The sequence below is a fragment of the Armigeres subalbatus genome, chromosome 2, assembly GCF_024139115.2.
Source record: "Armigeres subalbatus isolate Guangzhou_Male chromosome 2, GZ_Asu_2, whole genome shotgun sequence".
NCBI classification, from domain to species: domain Eukaryota; kingdom Metazoa; phylum Arthropoda; class Insecta; order Diptera; family Culicidae; genus Armigeres; species Armigeres subalbatus.
In genome coordinates this window covers 275,194,034-275,208,659 of record NC_085140.1, presented here as the reverse complement: position 1 = coordinate 275,208,659, position 14,626 = coordinate 275,194,034, and the positions used below count along the sequence as shown (strand labels likewise).

The following is a 14,626-nucleotide window of genomic DNA, read 5'->3' as shown; positions in this document are numbered from 1 at the left end:
ACTGCTAGTATTGCCGGCTTTATCAATTTGCTGCTACGCAGTGGCCGAATACCAGAAAAATCCTCATTCTTCGTTCAATTAAGTGGGGCAGGAAAGTGTATAAATTACAGTGCAATTTCTGCAAGCAGGGTAAGTCGTCGCCGTCTACCCGCCTTCCATTGATGCCTACTCTCTTTTTTGTATTGGATCCTTGAACAATTCGGTATATCATCAATACATTCTTGAATGACTTGGAATGATACAATTGTTTAGGGCAAGACACATATTGCACATAACTTATCCACTTTTGCGTTCTCTAAGTTTCTGAGAGTGTGTTCTTATATGTTCACTTTTGGATGTTATAATGTTTCAAATTCTTTTCGCGTCACTTGCGCATAAAAATGGCCTTAAACTTATGTGATGTATGAAGAAGCGAAGTTGGAAGAGGTTTGAGAGAACCAAAACTTTGTTGACGTAGGATGTCTGTGTTTTCTATGTTAGAGTACACTGCGATGGCAAAAATCGAAAAGTGTCACTAAAAAATATAGACTATGAACGTTCAGCCGTTTCTCGATGGATTTGGATGGATGTATGGACAATTTTCTCGAATCATTCGATGAGGAAAGAACGTCCATTGGATCACATCCGCGTCAATGCCAGATTATATGTGATGCGGCATTAAACAAAAATAGTCAAGATGTGATACCACCACTACAGAATATGTATTTGGTTGCCATCTCAGTGCTAATGGCGTAAGCATCAAGATCACATATCCGAGAAAAAGGAGGTAGGATTCCTGAGAAACCAATACAGTCAAAAAAAAAACAGATTAATCCACCTAGCGGTGATGGAGCCTTTCTCGTGTATTATGAAAATAGTAAAACTATAACTTTTCAGCCCGTAGTTCCATCTTGCCAATTTTCAATAGGAAACAATTGGACAGGATTCTGCGTCGAATATTGCAAGCAATTTGGTTAAAGATAAGTGCCTAAAACGAACAGTGGGTAATGTCTGTGACATAACCGCTAAGTGGACGTAGGACTTGACTTGACCATGCCTTTAAGATACATAATATGTCCAAATTTCTCACATCAACTATTTTGGATAAATAATCGGCGTTGCATACCATTCCTTGGCAAAATCTTCTCATCAAACCGACACAGAAATCAAATCTACCTCGAACAAAAATCATCAAAAAAATATTCAGGAAGTATCTGTCCGGTCACGAAATATTAGCCTCGACAGTGGCAACCTTCCCACTGAAGGACTGCCTGAAATAAACCACAAGTTGGCTCAGCAGGGGATGTAGACTGTATCTCAGCCTTTCCACTGAAGGGCCTTCTAATCCGTGCGATAGCGACTGAAGGAGAACATTATTTTTAACTCTTAGAGCCTTGAAAAAGGCTGTTTGCTTCGGCTAAGTGCAAAAAGTAAGAAAACGATCTTTTCAAATAACCGCGAATTTCTAGTGATGGTATAAAAAAGACTGAATGCTCTGCGATGATGATGGTTTGTTTTTGAGGGATATTAACTCAGGCGGTCATTCATCCCTATAGAATGCTCTGCGAGCGAATGCACTTTTCTTTTATACTACTTAATTTTGAATCTTCTCTGCTTCCCAATTGGTGGGCCAATCAGCTAGTGTCTTGTATCCCGCTTCTTTGTCAGCCAAAGCGTCATCATCATCAACGCGTTCGAGAAGGGCTTCTTCTTCTTTACGCTTGTTGCTCGCTGCTGGCGTCTATTTCTTAACGGGACTTTTCGCTTGATACAGGCCAATAAGCCGGGCAAGCGAGCTTAGAATTGCAGTTCAGGTGGGAAGTAGGGTGTTCTTTTCTGAGACAACATTGTTAGTAGTTGAAGGAAGGAAACACACGGACATGAGATTTCGGGTGATAAGATTTAGAATTCATAACAGGGGATGATCATTCAGTCACGTTCGCTTTGTGTGCGGGCAGTATCAAACAATGTTTTTCTATAATTTTTTTATCATTGACAAAAAATCCAACACTTGATAAAAAATCGATTGATAGTTTATCAATGTTTGAGCTGTTATCGGTGGTTTTTTATCCAAATAATATTATGTGAAAGATTTGAACATCTTATGAATCTTTAAAGGCATGGTCAAGTGAAGTCCTTCGTCCACTTCACGGTTAAGTCAGAAAAATTATCCACTGTTAGTTTTGACGCTATTTATGAAAATCACGCATACAATTTTATCTCAAGAATATTGGATTTGACACCCAAGTACAATTTCAGGGTTGTTACGACTAAGCGGATTTCGCGATTTTCGCGGATTCGACGCGGATTTACATAACGATTTTAGGATTTAAGGGATTTTGTTTTAGCAGTATTTAAACAAATGAAATTCTATATTTAAGGACGTTTATTTGAAAATTAGTTTTATGTCTATCTAGATGGGCTTTATTCTCGTTAGCAAATGTTTTTGAGAACAAAATTAACGTTTGTAGTTATTTACTAACATCAATCTTCGGATATTAACAAACCCTTTGATTAAACAAATGTTATGAGGAGAGGGGCGCCACTTGTTGTCATTTTTAAACCATTCTGAAGCATTGCGCATTCAAAACATGTCTGTTGAAGGACATGAACACCCGTATTTTAAATGCTTCCGCAGAAATTGTTTTTGATGTTGATTTTGAAAAAAAAAATTGTTAAAAATTTTTCAAAATGTTTTCCCAGAAGAGTTTTTGCGGAGATTCCCGAGAAATTCCCGCAAGAATTCACGTTGCAATTTCCTTCGAAGTTTATTTAGCTATGATCACAAGAATTCCTGAAAATTTAACAACAGATATTTCGGAAGTTTTTCAGCAGGAACTCACCAACCAATTTCTGTTAGAATTTCCCAAGCGATTTCTGTAGGAATTAATTAGGGGTGTCCACAAACAGTTTCCGAAAATTTCCTGCATGTTGTTTTTGAGTAATTCACAAAAAATTATGAAAAAATGAAATTCCGCATAAATTTCCGCAGAATGGAGAAATTTCCACAGATGTTCTCGGAGAAACACCCGCAGACAATTTTGGAGCGACTTCTTCAGAAATTCCAAGAAGGACCATCTAGATGAGTTGTTATATCAACTGCTTTTTCCTTAATCCTATTTTCAATTTTGTACAAACATGTGTAACGTTGAAGTTAAAACATAAACTAAAAATCAGTAATTATTATAAAAACGAACTCAAAAAAAGACATTCACTAAATTGTTGTAATGTTCAGCGTAATATTTAACATTGATATTTAACGTGTATTTGCTTAGAATTAGTTATGGCTTGCGCAGATTTGGCGCGGAATGGATTTCACGTCGCGCGGAAATGGCGTGAATTTGATTTTAGTCGGCGCGGATTTGGAGCGGAAAATATTTCAGGATCTCCGTAACAACCCTGCAATTTCTATCCCGAAGGAAATTGAAAGCATTTATATTGATCTCTATCATTGGCTTTCTGAAGAACCGTTTGTGTTTTGGACATACATGCTGCATCATGTGGCTTTTCTTCAGCCTGTCTCGGCTCGACTCTGCTGCTGCTGCCGGTATCTGCTCAGCATTGCTGCTTTGTCGGGTCTGTAGGGTGGATTGCTGCTGTACTGGCTAGGTTTCGGCTAATGATGGTGGCTTCGATGACTGCATTCCCTGCTAAAAGGTGTGAGTGCTGTTCAATTGATAATGCGGTTGCTTCGCTTGTCCCGGTCAGAATGAAAGGAAAAAATCGCGTTGCGCTATTTTATGGCTTCTCGGCAGACCCAGCGGCTGCTCATTCGCTGGTGTCTGTACCAATCAGAACGTGGTAATGAAATGATGCAAGAATTATGCGGTACCCATATTTATAGGTTCCCTTGATCTCAATGTTTTCGTTGAAAACAGTTTCATGCCTATTGAAACAAATTTTTCGGGTCTTATCAAGCATGGACATGAAAGGCATACTTGAAATCTGTCGATTGAGGGGCTTACAGCAGAAATTCGTCCACTGAGACGAACGCTATTAACGTTTAAAATCTTTCAACACAGCGTAACGCGGTCGATTTGAATATTTTGAAATGACACCCGGTATAGTAAAGAGAGACGTAAGTCCTACGTCAAAAAATGAGTGGATTTTTTAACGGGTTTTGCGCACAGACATACCGACACACATACACAGACATCACCTCAATTCGTCGAACTGAGTTAATTGGTTTATAACACTATGGGTTTCCCGGTATTCTATAAAAAGTTTGTTTTTGGAGCGAACATATAGCATTTACGTATACTTTGTATACGAGAAAGGCAAAAACGTAGAATAATCGTAGGCAAATTGTCTTGGACGGCGGCTACGACCAAAAGTACATCGTTCAGCGACACCCCTGGTGTTAACAACCTGGACCTGTATTTATTGCCACCAATTTTTACCTGGATTTTCCGTACTACTTTTCCTGAAGTTGTATTGCTTCAACTTTGTTGTTTGATAGTTTCCTAATCGTCGATCATTTTTATTAATCAACCAGTTGTAGCGATTTAGAAGCCCGCACCATGATAATACGAAAAGGGCACAATATGAAAGCGTCTGTATCCTGATATTTTACACTTTTAAGGTGTCAGATCTACCCCCACATAGGGTGTTCAATATGACCCATCAGATGAATATTTTTTACTGTTTGAAATATTGTAAAAATCATGAAAACTCATCACAAATGAATGCCAGAGCACTGTAAAGAACAGAATTATGCTATGGGATGATCACCATTTGAGAAATAATTTTCTATGGCAAAGTAAAACTTATTTTATGGGAGGTTAATCTTATAATATTTGAATTGTTAAATTCGCGTTGAGGTAGGCGCGAATTCTTTCTTTACGAAATAAACATACATGCGGATTCAAATTTTAAAACTTACTTTATTAAAACAATACGTACACGCACATCTAACAAGGAAAGGCGGAAATTACTTTGTCTGACTTTTTACTGTAGACGTGGCTTCAGTCGCATGACAGCCCAGCTGTCACGTGAGTGCCCAGTGGCAAAGCGAGGAGTCGATCGATAGCTCTGCTTTCAGCTCTGCTTCATTCGCCCCAACATCTCCCCCGTTAAATCTGTTCGTACAGTACAGTACCGCACATGCATCCTTCTAATGCGCGAATAACATCGAAGCTGCAGTACCACAGGTGTGCTTGACCTTGCTAACTCAATGTTGGATTACTCGGTTGATGATACTTGAGTTGAGAGCTTCGGAAGGTCGGACTGACCAGAGCAGAGGTACCTTCCAGTAGACGTGATATCGAAGGGACATTAATGCTTAGGATCCTTACCGTTGCCGGTACAGTAATCCGGGTTGTTCGTATTACTTCCGGCCACTTGGAGTGCGAGTCCACAACAAGAAGAAAATAATCACCGTCGAGGGGGCCTGCATATTCGACATACACCCGTTGCCATGGCCGTGATTTTGGCCAAGGAATTGTTACCGCATGCACTGGAGTCTTGGCGACCAGGGCACAGCACAGTGGCGGGCCCCAATACAAATGCCGGACAAAACCTAATATGTCGCTCGAATTTTTTACCGAATAGTAATTTTGGAACGCTAAATTCATTTTGAGGTTTGAACTGTTGTCCAACACAAACTTTGCTAGTCAAGTACTTCCAGAAGCTCATGACTTAAGCAGTAACAGCGTCCTCATTCTAACATTGAAACAGTAAATTTTCAGCTTTGGCGCAGCTAGGCGCAATTCACCACACCATCCATCGGAAAGTAGACAAAAAAAAATTGAGGTTTTGACCGGGTTTCCGCCACTGTGCGCAGTGAGGACATGCTTTCACAAAATTCGACATTTCACTGTCGATAGAAAGCCAATAAACATACGCTCGGCTGGCTTTCATTATTTGGATCCCAGGGTGCTCTTGATGTAGCTGCTTCAGACAACGGGATCGTAAATGCTTTGGGATGACAAGTCGATCAGTGAGCCTCGATGATTGTACAACTTATGCAACTCGCGGTCAGACGTAAACGCTGCCTGGAGCTTCGTTTCAACATTTCTGTATGAATGTCAACGCCTTGCTTGGTGTTTTGCTAAACATCGTTGAAATTGAGTGGGGGAACGTTGAACGACCCGAGCAACAAAAGTCAGGTCAAAATTGTTGTAGCAACTGACATCATCCTCAAGCAAAACGGCTGCTACAACGTAGTCTTCGTCTGGTTTAGCGTGTTGGCATATTAGGACATGATAGGACATCCTCCTGATCGAACTTATCCGTGGCTTATCCACTATGTATCGTAAAATCATATATGAGCAGCATTAGTGCCCAATGCTGCAGCCGGTTGGCTGTATACACGGAAATACGTTTTTTGGCCCCGAAAATCCGAAGCAATGGTCCGTGGTCCATTTGCAGCCGGAAACCGACAAAACGCCATACGGTGAAATTTCGTTACTGCAAATATTATAGCCAATCCTTCTCAATCTTGTGACATTATTACTGGATTGGATTGGTACCGCATCCAACTGGAAAGCGTCTATCAAATACAACCCCAGAATATTCAGGTCGCGATTCACAACAAAAACCGTACTGACTTGGGTCACACCGTTTACCGTAATCGAACAATCGAATTCCGAAACTAACTTCAAATTGTAACCGCACACACATGTCGTTCAGCAGTCAGCACTCCGGGAACTTCGTCGGCCGCGGACCATATCGGCACTGTCACTATCTTCGTTTACACTGTAATGTTGTGCTTTTTGGTAGCTGTGGCTTTGACGAACTTTTCTGCATAGAACCAGAACGCTTATGAAATCGCTGATGTCGCTTCACCTGGTTCACTGAGCTAGCACTGCCTTCAATCATAGCCAATCATGTCGAAGGTTGAGCAATCTCTTGCATTCTGTAGACAACTGCTCCAACGCTACGTCTGTCCGCTTCTCGATCCAAGAAAGTAGCTTAGTTCTTACTTCAGCGACGGCTTCGGATTTTAATCCATACACGAAAAGCAGCTTTTGAATTCGTCTTCTGAAAGCTTTTGTAACTCAAATTCCACACAACACTTATTAACGCGGCATGCGTATGAAATATTTCTCGGGTTCTTGGCAGACAACGATAACGCTTGCTCAACACCGACTTCCCCTGCACCGAATAAGCTCTTCAATTTGATCCCCGCTTTATCAAATGTGAAGTCCTTGGGTGCCCTTGGCATGATAAAACTCACAAACCGTTCATGCTCAACGATTCCCATCTTCCTCATCAACGTACGAACCTTAGCAACATCGACTAACCTAGCAGCGTCACGAGCAAAGAGATCATCATACCGGGCAAACCAAGCAGCAAATGTGCCGCCGCCTTCGGCATCATACCAACATTCTTTAATATTACCGGCAAGCGAATCCAGAATCGCTTCCAGCTCGGTTGGTACCAGTGCTTGAAAGTTAAGTACATAGACGAGTTGTTGGAGGAACTGCAGAATCAACGTTACAGTGGGAATGGGCTGCTGTTCGTACCGGGCTTTCTTCCGTCACCAGCCTTTTCCTTTTCTCCGTGGGAGGCGTGATTTTCTTCACTTTTTTCTTACGCCTGTGCGAACATAAACAAAATCGCGAAAACCGAGTCGCCACTGTTGAATTCGCGTTGAGGTGGCCGCGAATACTTTTTTCCCGAAATAAAACGTACACGGATTCAAATTTTAATAAAACTAACTTTATTATCGGTTTTCGGCAGCCTTTTCATCTTGCTTCACAACTTTTGCCCGCTGGGCTAAAATCTGGTAAAAACATTTGATTCGTTTTATCCCTCAGATTTTTTTAAAATTGTTTAGGTGTTATGCCGTTTATAAAAAGGTGGTCGATTGTCAGCACCCAAAAAAAAACTATAAGAACTGAAAAATATGAACTGTTGTTGGCTTTATGGCTGAAAATATCAAGATTTATTATGTAAATGGCAATGAAATTAATTACATTTGAATGCATTATACATATTTAATTAAACTTTCAACAATTATCATTTTCGCTCACAACGTGGCTAATTACCTTGAAATTAGGCAATTAACTTTAAACCGTCTAAGACGAATTAAGTACTGTCCATTTAATTCCACCAGTTAATTTTCGTTATCTTTGCAGATACGTATTTCGACCACAACTGTGTGGTCGTCTTCAGTGTCTTGTACTTGACTCGACTCGAAGTCGAGTCAAGTACAAGTACAAGACACTGAAGACGACCACACAGTTGTGGTCGAAATACGTATCTGCAAAGATAACGAAAATTAACTGGTGGAATTAAATGGACAGTACTTAATTCGTCTTAGACGGTTTAATACATTCCACTAAACGAGCTTAACATATTTTTCTCCCAATTAACTTTGATTTGTCTTGATATTCCCTTGGAAAAATGTTTGGGTGAGGACAACCAAAATTAGCAATCATTCTGAAAAGTTAAAATAAGCATTCGATATTGAGTAACAAAATAGACTAAATTTACTTTGTAAATGCGTAATAAATTTACATTTTCTATCGTTTTACTTCGCTTTGTAACACTAAGCAAATAACCGAATAAAAACTTCTGATTAGGTTTTCACTTGATAAAAAAATGTTTTTTTTTGTTAAACAAAACATAGGCATCTGTTTGGTTTGGATCGGTGGTCGGCACATAAAGAACATGTTTGTGTAGCGCATGCATGATATATGTCAAAATATCCATACCTGTTATCTGTCAAAAGTTACGCCGAATTGCCGACAACCGACCAGTGCCGGCAACCGACCACCTTCCCCTACACGCACATCTAACAAGGAAAGGCGGCAGCTACTATGTTTGACTTTCGTGTGCTAACGTGGCATTAGTCGCATGACAGCCCAGCTTTTGCAAAGTTGCTCCATTTTGCTTGATTTTTCAAGAAATCATAAAACTTTTTTCACGGAATTTTGAACGCTTTTCTTTGGGTTAGAAATGACCCTTAGCAACACAATTCGGACCTATTTTATTACTGGAACTACAATGTGACCGAATTCAATTGTATATAGGTAACAGAAGCCTCCATACGACAACATGTGTGCTGCTCGGGACGTGGTTAAACCGCCAGTCGTTGAAACCATGCTTGATTTACTAAATCAAGGAATAAGGTTTTTCGCAATGGGGGGAAGATTTCTAATCATCAGGTACCTTATTCCGTCCGAGTAAGCAAGCTTCCTGCTACATCTGGAAAGGCGAACGAGCTGGGTGACAAAGAGCTCAGCAAATCCAGCGGGACTCGAAAGTATAGTAAAACCAAGGATCTAGTGGCTATGAGACTTTGGAAGTCGGTTGGGTAGCCACTTACCAACACGAGCAATGCAACATATTCCCCAAGGGCGTTGAAAACCTCCAGCGAATCAGAAATGGTTCGGTCTTGCAGATCGAGATGTCCCGAATGAACAGGGGAAGCCTCCTGAGCGTTGGTAGGGCTTTCTTTCACAACACGACGCATTTCGTCCGACCATCAACGAAGGGCTTTACGTCCGAGCCAAGTATTGGTTTACGAGATAGAAGAACTAGTGACATCGAGGACGATCTCGGGTGTTGTTGTCAAAGGACTCCCAGTCGGCGGCATCATAGCGCCATTGCATTCTCTTGGTTAACCCTTGGTCTGTGACCCCAGGTCACTTTGAAAAGCTGTCATTTTTTAGTTTCCAACCAAATCTCCGATTTTAGTTTTCAACCGATTTATTTATTTATTTATTATCAGACTAAGGCCGGAGTGGCCTGTGCTGCACATAAAAGTCTTCTCCATTCAGCTCGGTCCATGGCTGCACTTCGCCAACCACGCAGTCTGCGGAGGGTCCGCAAATCGTCCTCCACCTGATCGATCCACCTTGCCCGCTGTGCACCTCGCCTTCTTGTTCCCGTCGGATCGTTGTAGAGAACCATTTTCACCGGATTACTGTCCGACATTCTGGCTACGTGCCCGGCCCACCGCAGTCTTCCGATTTTCGCGGTGTGAACGATGGATGGTTCTTCCAACAGCTTATGCAACTCGTGGTACATTCGCCTCCTCCACGTACCGTCCGCCATCTGCACCCCACCATAGATGGTACGCAACACTTTTCTTTCAAAAACTCCCAGTGTGCGTTGGTCCTCCACGAGCATAGTCCAGGTCTCGTGTCCGTAGAGAACTACCGGTCTTATAAGCGTTTTGTAGATAGTCAGTTTGGTACGGCGGCGAACTCTATTCGATCGGAGCGTCTTACGGAGTCCAAAGTACGTACGATTTCCAGCTACTATGCGCTTCCGAATTTCTCTGCTGGTATCGTTATCGGCGGTCACCAGTGAGCCCAAGTACAAAAATTCTTCTACCACCTCGATTTCGTCACCACCGATAGAAACTCGTGGTGGGTGGCTTACATTGACCTCTCTTGAGCCTCTTCCTATCATGTACTTCGTCTTCGACGTATTGATGACTAGTCCAATCCGTTTAGCTTCGCTTTTCAGTCTGATGTAGGCTTCCTCCATCCTCTCAAAGTTACGTGCCATGATATCAATGTCGTCGGCAAAACCAAATAACTGGACGGACTTCCTGAAAATCGTACCACTCGTGTCAATCCCTGCCCTTCGTATTACTCCCTCCAAAGCGATGTTGAATAGCAGACACGAAAGACCATCACCTTGCCGTAACCCTCTACGCGTTTCGAAGGGACTCGAGAATTCCCCTGAAACTCGAACTACGCACATCACCCGATCCATCGTCGCCTTGATCAACCGTATCAGTTTATCCGGAAATCCGTTTTCGTGCATTAGCTGCCATAGCTGGTCCCGATCGATTGTATCATATGCGGCTTTGAAGTCGATAAATAGATGATGTGTGGGCATTTCTGCAATACCTGACGTATGGCGAACACCTGGTCTGTGGTAGAGCGTTCACCCATAAATCCCGCCTGGTACTGCCCCCCTCTTGCAATTGATGTTAGTCGGCGGCATAAAATTTGGGAGAGTACCTTGTAGGCGGCGTTCAGCAATGTGATTGCGCGGTAGTTGCTACAATCCAGCTTATCGCCCTTTTTGTAGATGGGACACACGAACCGATGTCCCCTTTAAAAATCTTAAAAATAAGCGCTGCAGTGTAGTTTTATAAAAAAAAAAAACTTACGTTGTCTGTGCTCTGGGGTCATATTGACCCCAAATTTAAATTGTTATAACTTTTTTATTGTTTGGCCAAATTCGGGGTTTTTGTGCAGTTTCAAAAGATAATTTACGGAAAAAATAATTAGGAGTGTGCTTGCAATATTATTGCATGTGTGAAATCTTGTTCTAGCTTAAGTTTCTTCGTACCTAAAACCAAGTTGTTTTCAGCAAAATTGTTCAGGATGTCCAGGACTACAAAGCGGTGCTCAGTATAATGAGCACTTCTTTCAAGAGGTGGCGCTAGTGAGCAATTATATTTGAGTATATTGTTCCAGTTCTAGAAAATTGCTTACGTAATTAGTGTACGGCCTCTTATGTGCTGTTTTCGCGAGTCAAAACAAGAAAGTTCATGCAATGGGAAATTCGATTGTGAAGTTATGTCAAGTTTGGAACCGTTTCCACAGTTTTATTCAAACAGTATGTCACTGTGTAGTGCCGTAGTGCGACGGCCGCCACTAGAAGGTATTGTAGGCATATCCGTAGCTGTAGCTGTAGAGTCGTCGATGCTGACGTGTGTGTAAGATGGAATTTATAAATACATTGCGGCCGATCAGAGCGCCTCTCAGTTGTTGCTCGTTGCTCGATTGGTCAAAGTCAACACTTGGTACAAAGTGCCTTTTGAAGTGAAACGTTTGTTTTCTGAAAACATACAACAGAAGCGAAGTGGAAATCAAATCGAATAAGTCGTTTTTTGATCGGAGGAATTTGTTGAATAGTTTTGTGTGCAAATCAGTAGTGATAACAAAAAGACTTACGAGAAGTTTATAATTGCATGAAGGACATTATATTCAATAAACTGTGAATTAGCAGTGAAAGGTGTAAGCATTAAAATTCAATTGCTGCAAACCCCAGAGGAACTGTTGAATAAAGAAACTTGAAAGGATTACAAAACACGTAATCAGGTGGATTGGTGAAGTTAAAAACAGTATCAAAGCAAATATCGGTGAAAAAGTTATCAGTCAACGGAAAATAGCCACCAAACCAAAACGTAAGTGAATCGATTTATGGACTTTTAAGTTAGTGTAACACTATAGAGGTTGTATGAAGAACGACGATATCCGCATGAAAGTAGTGGAGGACTGTTTTTGAGGTGGTCCACGTTACAGATCGATGGTTATTCGCCTTCAAAGTGGCGGAGTTTTCACACGCGCCGCTCTTCAATGTCAGCAGTGCAGTCAGTCAGTCGGTGCGCCATCAGCGACTTGCAAAAGCCAATACGAGTTCAGTACCGAGAACTGGTTAACCTCAGGGCTGCTGAGTGCTGCTAGCGTGATTGTGTGTTTATAGTAGATATGCAACGCAACTGATGGAATTCAAAACATTGCCCCACCCGTGCCGTTGCCTTCCCCACGCACTCGCACCCGAGCTAACGAAGTTAGTTCGGTCAGCTGAAGTGGCAGGTAAAACGAATGGCCGGCCGGGCCCAAACCACTTTGTGGTAATTGTTTCAGCAGCAGAAATTAGCACTGCTCAGTGCTGCTAATATTAGCTCTCAGCTCGGTGGATATAATTGTTAGCACACGGTTTAATTATTATGACACTCGCTACGCGTGACGGCGCGCAGTTGAATGTTGCAATTTTCTTCCTGGCCGTGGGCAAGGTGTCGCCCGTCGTTCTTTCACTTTAATGCATGTCTAAGTATGACACCGGTGGAAGAGCCGCCAACAACGGCCCATAATTCAGGCGCCAATGTGTCACTTCCTAAGGATGCCAACGATTGCTGGCAGCATTTGTGAATTCCTTGAAAGCAGCTGACTACAACGTGACGAGATATCATCATCATCGTCAGCTCAACTCATCGCTATGTTCTTCGGAATTCGATAGAAGTATGATATCATTGGTGCACTCATGATTATTGAGTTGATATTAAATCAAAAGTTATGTCATTGTTAATCTGAATGATCATGAACTTTTCTTTGGAATGGCATGACTAACATATTTTCAATGCTTTAATAATGTTATTCCAACAGTTTTAGGTCAGTTCAGTTCATACAATGAAAAACAATGGATCTTCTTTATATTTGTCTTAGAAAATAAATGCTTTACTGGGAATGTGTTCTTCAACCAATGAAGAATGTAGGAATGTAATAAGTATTCTTTCTATGATTCCATCGAACAAAGGTTAAAAAGGCAAAATTTTATGATTTCTGAGAATACAGAAGCTAAGATATAGACAATGCTTTAGACGAATCTCGATAAGCAAATTTCCTAGATTTCAGTAAACTCAACCGGTTCCTCGATAATCGTTACCGAAATCTTGACAAAAAATCACTTTTGTCGAATTTCAGTCTATTTGATCTCTTTTTGGTGAAAATTATCTGACTGAAATCAGACTCAAATGACTCAAATCAAAATATCTGATTGCAGTCAGCATAACAAATAATATGTGCGTAATTTCTTAAAAAACAGGTGAAAAATATCTTAAAATGTCAAATTAATTTCATCAGACCTCAAGAAAATTAATTTGTTAAATCATTTATTGATTGTTTGCTAATATATTGAGCAAACGTATGACGTTGCAACAACATATAGAACGCGATAAAATACAGCATCCCGCTTTTTGCGCTCGATAATTATGGCTGTAGATGTGATAAAATAATTCGTTCTTTCTAGATTTGAAAATTTTGAAGATTAGTTGGCTAACCTTATTTTATATTCGAAAAAAAAACCTCTAGTGGACGAACTAAGAAACTCCCAAAGGCGTTTTTAGCTCAGATATTTTAGTGTGTACTTCAAAGTATTTTTGACATGGGAAACGCTTCCATTTATTCATTTTACGAAGTTACTATTTAAGACTGATCCTGCAGCCATCGCCACTCTATTGATTTCGATGATATCAAACCTCTATACTTCCATGTATTTTTTTTTTTTTTGTTCAAGAGCTATCAATTACTAATATCTGGAATAACCTGTTCGAAAAAACCTATTCGACTTCCGGTCCCTTACGTGTCGTAAGTAGTGCATTCCGTAATGCATTGAAGTGCGAATAGAGCACCCCACTTCCGACATCGCACCTCACGTGTAGAACGGTTTGACAATTGACTTTCGCTATCCGGTTTTTCCGGATTTCAGCCGAAAACAAAATATCTACACCAATCACTTGACAACAGTTGTCCGCCCATCCTCACTCCCAATTAACATACCCTCGCAAAGTGCCCCCTATTTCGCGCAGTCGCGCAATTAACGCCATCGAGTCCAAGAGAAAAAAAAATCCCAAAATCACGCGCCACAACGCAACGCAGATCGTTTCGCATCGCACTCTCAATCGTTGACGCACGACTTGTTTTGAACACCGCTGCTGCTGGCCGTCCGCAAGTCATGTGATCGAACATTCGGCTCAATGACGGGGATATCCCGGCGATCGCCCCTCGCCCCTGTGCACGGTATGGGCCAATGCTTTTACAACTGCCCCTCACACCACGCAATTGATTGACAAAACAAGGCGAGCCTTGTTCGATCAAACGATTATCAATTAACGCACTATGATGATGATGATGATGATCGCTTCATCGGAAACCAGTGCGAACCTCATCAA

General features: G+C 41.3%; 1 protein-coding gene across 3 annotated transcripts in view; it reads left to right on the top strand.

Annotated features, from left to right (window-relative positions):
- LOC134212270 (protein pinocchio) overlaps positions 1-14,626 on the top strand; it is a 179,797-nt gene that overhangs the window by 136,294 nt on the left and 28,877 nt on the right. Inside the window, exon 1 of one of the 3 annotated variants that reach the window (XM_062689976.1) lies at positions 11,649-12,079. The exons of the other annotated variants lie outside the window; for them this stretch is intronic. The gene's annotated coding sequence lies outside the window, so the exon portion shown is untranslated. Of the gene's footprint in view, positions 1-11,648; positions 12,080-14,626 lie in introns of those variants that run through there. 3 annotated transcript variants of the gene reach the window in all.